Genomic DNA, 7667 nt, shown 5'->3' with positions numbered 1-7667 from the left:
TCTTAACATTAATATCAGTTATGAACTTTTAAGAGATTAAGTGTTTTATACAAAAAGAACTAGCATTCTACATCAAGTTGAGTCATTGTTGGTGTCTCTTAAGTTCATCATTCTTCATCAACTTCCAAGCCTCCCAAGAGGACCCAAAGAACAACAAAGGTTGATGTTTTTCATCTTTTTCTTTGGTGATTATTTAATCTTTCTACAACTTGCAGGATGATCCTTGGCGGGTTTAACTTGTTTATGTTATTCAAATTTATAAGTCTTCCATTGCCTAAATCTTATGTTTTTGAAACCATTTTTGAAAAAAAAACCCCAACATATTGATTTATGTATTTTGTTTTTTTTTTTTTGAAAGATTTTAAACATAAACTTAACAACAAAATAAAAATAAAAAAGCCAAATAAATAAAAAAAAATAAAAAAATAAAAAACAAGAAATACGAATCAAGAACACAAACAAGAATATTCAATGCACACTATTATTGATTAATAGTCGGGTACATAAGATCAAACGATTTCTCTCTAACTGTTAATGTTCTCTAAATCTCTCTGATTAAACCGAATGACTAACTCTCTTCACGGCTGAAAATAACACATTATATACTAATACCTAATTACTAAACCCAGCCCAACAAAAAACATCATTAAGCCCACCGAAATCACATGGTGATTTCAGTACTAAACCAAGAACTCTAAAAACCTTGAGAAGCAAAGTATAAACCATAAATTTATGTCCTAACAATCTCCCCCTTGGTTTATAGCTTTCTTTTCTTTTCAGTTTTCCTTGATCTTGACTTTCAGCTCTTTCCTCGATCTTCACGACTTGACTACAAGATGTACATATGAATCTTCTACATGAATAACTTCATCTTTAGTAGTTGGACTCCTTCAAAATTTGACTTTTAATACACACTGGGCATAGAGGCTTCTTGAATTGGTTCTTCAAAATCGGCACGCTCAACTTTAAATTTCTTCTTTGATAATTACATAGAGTTTGATGCTTCTTGATCACTTAAGCATGTTCATAGATTGTAGCAAATTTATTGAGGAGGCTTCAATGCAATTTTTCACATAACTTCAAATACAACCTCACCTTGCTTCTGGGGTTGAAAGGTTGTGTGTTGAAAAATAATTTTCATTTGTCATTCCTTTGAATGAATATTCTTCATCAATCATAGATGGGTCTTGTAAAGTAACCATGACTAAAAGTCCATGTGGATCACAGAGTCATAAATACCTTTCTCACCACAGTTGTTCAAGGACCCAACCTTGGCTTAGATGGAGACTACTCGCGGTATTTTGTGAACACGGAGGAACGCACTTCGATTTGGAGAGTATCAGAGAACTACTTGTGGCTATTTTTTTTATGTTCGCTCTTGTATATCCTCGGTCAAAGATCTCAATACAGTTTTTCTGAAACATCCCAAAAGCATGACCCAAAAATTTTTGTTTTAATATTACTAAAAATCGCAACGTCAAGTATTTGATAATAAAACCATGAATCGTATGTCTCAAAATGCCATAGTAAATGTATCAATCCAAAACTGAATTTAATATCATATCGAAATATATAAATAAAACTCCCAGGAATAAACTGCAACTGTGGTGTGTGCCATGCCATCAATCCGAGCCCTTCCCCTTGCTTGCGGAAGTACCTGGAACCAAAAATGAAACTGTAAGCAGAAAGCTTAGTAAGCTCCCCCAAACTACCACATATCATAAAATTACATATAAAGCACATACTGGGCCTTGCCCACTGCATCAACCCAAAGTCTGGACTAACAGGGGCCTTGCCCCCTGCATCCGACCGAAGTCCGGAAACTGCATCGGGCTGAAGCCTGGACTAACTGAGGCATTGCCCCTGCATTGGACCGAAGTCCGGACTAACTAGGGCCTTGCCCCCTACATCGGATCGAAGTCCAGCTAACTGCATCGGACCGAAGTCCAGATTAACTGGGGCCTTGCCCCCTGCATTGGACTGAAATCTGGACTAACTGGCTAAACATGGCATAACATTATCATAACTACTAGCATAAACACATATACTGCATACTACATCGGACTGAAGTCCGGAACACATAACACAAAAACATGCTTGAATCACAAAGACATCAAGCACACTGAACTACTGCAACGGACCGAAGTCCGGAAACTACTGCTAACTAGACGGGTCGGCATTGTGGCCGTAGACCCGTTCCTACTAAAAGGAAAACTCACCTGAACTGCTGAACTCGGCCGATAACCCTCTGGCTGCTAACCGACAACTCTCCGAAATGCTGCTCCTCTAGCTCCTTGAGCAACCTATACCAATAACAACACTTAGACTAAACTGTCTTCCCAGCGCCAATTAAGTCAACTTTGGTCAAAGTCCTGGTCAAAGTCAACCTTCCTGATTGTCCCTACTCGCCGAGTCAACCCATCGACTCGCCAAGTTCTTATACTCAGAAAACTTCCATAACACGACTCAACTCGCCGACTTGCCCCAGGACTCGTCGAGTTGAACAATCTTTGAATTCCGTCTTGACCAACTCACTGAGTTGCCAACCGACTCACAGATCTGAAGCTTAACAAAAAGAGGTTTGGGTTCTGCGACCTGACTCGCCGAGTCCAAGAACAGACTCACCGAGTACAAGGCAATCTTCAATAGACTCGCCGAGTTGTTCTTCCAACTCGTCGAGTCCATGCACATGTTCATACAACTCATCGAGTACACCCATGTGACTCGCCAAGTGTCTCTAGTTCTCAATCCATTTAGAGGCTTTTCGAGCCATGCAGGGGCTCCAAACCATAGATCCACCCCTCTACAATCTAACCCTCACATAAAGTTGCAAACTTTACGTGAAACCAAAGAGATATAGGCCCAAAACACACTATGGCTAGGGTTCAGGACTAAGGGGCTTCACCAACAACTCTTAAACAAACACTTTATGACATTATGAACCATCACAAGCCTAGATCAGAACTCCAAACCTGAAATAGATCTCAAACAAGTTAAAGAATTCCCAAAACAACCACCAAGGATGAACCAAAAAGGAAATAGCTCAAGATAAGGGCTCCTTACCTCAAGGATATGCCTAAAACTGATGTAGATCTCAGATCTATACAAGCCCCTTGAAGCTAGCTTCCAATTTCTCAAGCTCCTTCCACCAATTTTCTCTTCCAAGCCCCAATCTCCTCAATAATGAAGCCTCATACGAATTTAGGGTTTTTCTGGAACTCTCTGGGGGATTTGGAGGCTGTGAGAGGGACATAAAGTCCATTAAATAAGGTGCAAACCCTAAGATTAGGGTTTTCTCATTCCAGCACCAATTCGTCGAGTCCAGCTTTCGACTCAGCGAGTTGGTCACTTATTTCGCAATCCAAACCCGCTTCGACTCGGTGAGTAAGTATACCTACTCGTCGATTCCCTTCTTCAATTTACACTTTATGCCCGTAACTCAAACTTTTGAAATTTCGGATATAGGGACAAGGCCCCAGTTAGTCCAGACTTTGGTCCGATGCAGTTAGCCGGACTTCGATCCGATGCAGGGGGCAAGGCCCCAGTTAGTCCGGGCTTCGGCCCGATGCAGTTTCTGGACATCGGTCTGATGCAGGGGCAAGGCCCCGGTTAGTCCGGACTTTGGTCCGATGCAGTGGGCAAGGCCCAGTATGTGCTTTATATGTAACTGTATGATATGTGGTAGTTTGGGGGAGCTCACTAAGCTTTGTGCTTACAGTTTCAGTTTTGGTTTCAGGTACTTCCGCAAGCAAGGGGAAAGGCCTTGCATTCACTAGCAACCAGATAGTATTAGAGTATTGTAAGTATACGGGTGTAGTCGTAGCATTCACAAGCAGTCAGATAGTATTAGAGTGTTGTAAGTCTGAGGGTGTAGCCGTAGCATTCACTAGCAGCTATATAGTGTTAGAGTGTTGTAAGTTTGTGTGTGTAGCCGTAGCATTCACTAACAATCAGATAGTGTTAGAGTGTTGTAAGTTTGCGGGTGTAGCCGTAGCATTCACTAGCAGTCAGATCGTATTAGAGTGTTGTAAGTTTGCAGGTGTAACAGTAGCATTCAATAGCAGTCAGATCTTATTAGAGTGTTGTAAGTTTGCAGGTGTAACCGTAGCATTCACTAAGTTAGTAGATAGCGTGAGTCTATGGTTAGGACGCGGGAAGGACAGTAGTACCCACCAGTTCGAGTGTGGTAGTGAGGAGATGGAAATCGACAGATTGGATTTCAGAACTTACCCAGACGGGTTAGATCTGGTTAAGCCAGAGATAAGACTATAGTAGTGCCACTACAGCTATGAGAGCAAGGAAGCAATGGACGACTTAAGGTCATTTATGACATAAGGCTACAATTGGTCATGTAGCAGTCATGCTTGGCGTGGTTTGGTAACATCAGGATTCGAAGCACAGACCCGATCGATTGGATCAGGAGGTTGTTAGAGTCTCAGTGACATAATAACTAGTGGCAACTAGTTCCAGAGAAGAATTTTATTCAGAATTCGTGTGAGGCAGCTAAATAGGGAGTCCTTTGGCCCCGCAGTCGGGTTGGAACCCGATTTTCAGATGACTGGCGAAGGAAGTGAGACCATGAAGGTCTCGAGAGATGTTGGAAAGCATCCCTATAGCAACATGTTGTTTAAGGCAGTTTAGTGTTCAGGAAGCCAGTGATTCAGGCAGTCAGTATTCCAAGCAATTCAGTGTTTCAGCCAGTCAGTGTTTCAGGCAGTCAGTGATCAGGTAGTTCGGTATTTCAGGCAATCAATGTTCAGGCAGTCAGTGATCAGGTAGTTTACTGTTTCAGGCAGTTCAGTGTTCAGGCAGCCAGTGATTCAGACAGTCAGTATTCCAAGCAGTTTAGTGTTTCAGGCTGTCAATGTTTCAGGCAGTCAATGATCAGGCAGTTCAGTGTTTCAGGCAGTCAGTGATTCAGGCAGTCAGTGTTCTAGGCAGTTCAGTGTTTTTAGGCAGTGCAGTGTTTTCAGACAGTCTTGGGTCTCCAACGGTAATGGTATTTTGTATTTTCATGGATAGCTTGTGGAGTGGCAAGTCACTCATAGCACGATTCTCTGAGTTATAGCCAAGTATAAGTGAATCATAGGGATAAGTGGATCTGTGAATTATGTTGTTCTAGTGAGAACATGAGGTAGTTAGCATGAAAGGAATGGATTCATGAAGAGGACAGAATGAGTTCCAACCATGCGAGTTGCTCGGGTTATCGACATATATGGAAAAAGGGAGGATAGTTTGGCACCGGGAGAGGACCCAGTGAATTATTGTGGTATATAACTTTCGCAAGTCATGAAAGTGTGTTCCATTCAGGAAAGGGACAATATCCTCGGGTGATACTTGGTTGTTATATGATGACATTGAGGCTGGTGGTCGGCATGAAGGCTTCCACGCGAGAAGAAGTTATTTTAAAAAGGGCTGCAGTGGTAGGGTTTGGAAGTACTTGAGTTATTTGGGAATTCGGAGTTTGCAATGCAAGTGGTAAGTTCGGACGCGTATCCTGCAGTAGGCTTCGAGTACGAAGCCTAATTTATGTGGGGGAGAGTTGTAGCATCCAAAATTTAAAAAGTCTAAGTTACGGGCTTAAAGTGTAAATTGAAGAAGGGACTCGACAAGTAGGTATACTTACTCGCCGAGTCAGAGCGGGTTTGGGTCGCGAATTAAGTGACCAACTCGCTGATTCGAAAGCTAGACCCGACGAGTTTGTGTTGGAATGAAAAAACCATAATCTTAGGGTTTGCACCCTATATAAAGGACTTTATGTCCCTCTCACAGCCTCCTAATCCCCCAGAGAGTTCCAAAAAAACCCTAAATTCGTGTGAGGCTTCATTATTGAGGATATTGGGGCTTGGAAGAGGAAATTGGTGGAAGGATCTTGAGAAATTGGGAGCTAGCTTCAAGGGGCTTGTATAGATATGAGATCTACATCAGTTTTGGGCACATCTTTGAGGTAAGGAGCCCTTATCTTGAGCTATTTCCTTTTTGGTTCATCCTTGGTGGTTGTTTTGGGAATTCTTTAACTTGTTTGAGATCTATTTCGGGTTTGGAGTTCAGATCTAGGCTTGTGATGGTACATAATGTCATAAAGTATCTGATTAAGAGTTGTTAGGGAAGCCCCTTAGTCCCTAACCCTAGCCATAGTGTGTTTTGGGACTATATCTCTTTGGTTTCACGTAAAGTTTGCAACTTTATGTGAGGGTTAGAATGTAGAGGGGTGGATCTATGGTTTGGAGCCCTTACATGGCTTGAAAAGCCTCTGAATGGATTGAGAACTGGAGAGACTCGGCGAGCCACATGGGTGTACTCGACGAGTTGTATGAACATGTGCATGGACTCGACGAGTTGGAAGAACAACTCGGCGAGTCTGTTGAAGATTGCCTTGGACTCGGCGAGTTTGTTCTTGGACTCGGCGAGTCAGGTCGCAGAACCCCAACCTCTTTTGGTTAAGCTTCAGATCTGTGACTCGATTGGCGACTCAGTGAGTTAGTCAAGACGGAATTCAGAGATCGTTCAACTCGACGAGTCCTGGGGCGACTCGATGAGTTGAGTCGTGTTATGGGAGTTTTCTGAGTATGAGAACTCGATGAGTCGACGGGTTGACTCGGCGAGTAGGGTCAATCAGGAAGGTTGACTTTGACCAGGACTTTGACCAAAGTTGACTTAATTGACCCCGGGAAGGCAATTTAGTCTATGTGTTGTTATTGGTATTGGTTTCTTAGGGAGCTAGAGGAGCAGCATTTCAGAGAGTTGTCGGTTAGCAGTCGGTGGGTTATCGGCCGAGTTCAGCAGTTCATGTGAGTTTTCCTTCCAGTAGGAACGGGTCTACGGCCGCAATGCCGACACATCTAGTTAGCAGTAGTTTCCGGACATCAGTCTGATGCAGTAGTTCAGTGTGCTTGATGTCTTTGTAATTCAAGCATGTTTTTGTGTTATATGTTCCGGACTTCGGTCCGATGTAGGGGCAAGGCCCTGGTTAGTCCCGACTTTGGTCCGATGCAGTGGGCAAGGCCCAGTATGTGCTTTATATGTAATTGTATGATATGTGGTAGTTTGGGGGAGCTCACTAAGCTTTGTTCTTACAGTTTCAGTTTTGGTTTCAGGTACTTCCGCAAGCAAGGGGAAAGGCTTGTCTTGATGGCATGGCACACACCATAGTTGCAGTTTATTCCTGGGAGTTTTATTTAGATAGTTCGATATGATATTAACTTTAGTTTTGGATTGATACATTTACTATGGCATTTTGAGACATATGATTCATGGTTTTTTATCAAATAGTTGACGTTGCGATTTTTAGTAATATTAAAACAAAAGTTTTTGGGTCGTATTTTTGGGATGTTTCATTTTCAAGTTAACAAGTTAACTTGGCCCTTGGCGAGACGTTCAATGGTTTCTGAATCTTAGCTGAGTGTACAATTCTAGTGCCAGTGAGAGTTAATGAGGAATACCTCACATAACCATTCATACGACAAATGTATCGGAAGACATATTTTCAGAGTTTAGCATGACACGAGATCAAGGCCCTTGGTGGAACATTCAGCGATAATCGTGCCTTGCGAGGTGCATCGCCCTGGTGCTAATACCATTCATTCCATACGTGCGGAGAATGTATCCAAGAATACATTTGAGTCTCCGCACTTTTGCATGAAAAAAAGAATGTCAAGACCCAAGGC

This window comes from Lactuca serriola, chromosome 7, assembly GCF_051521515.1.
Source record: "Lactuca serriola cultivar US96UC23 chromosome 7, Lser_US96UC23_V15, whole genome shotgun sequence".
Classification (NCBI taxonomy): Eukaryota; Viridiplantae; Streptophyta; class Magnoliopsida; order Asterales; family Asteraceae; genus Lactuca; species Lactuca serriola.
Note: the sequence above shows the minus strand (reverse complement) of the source record.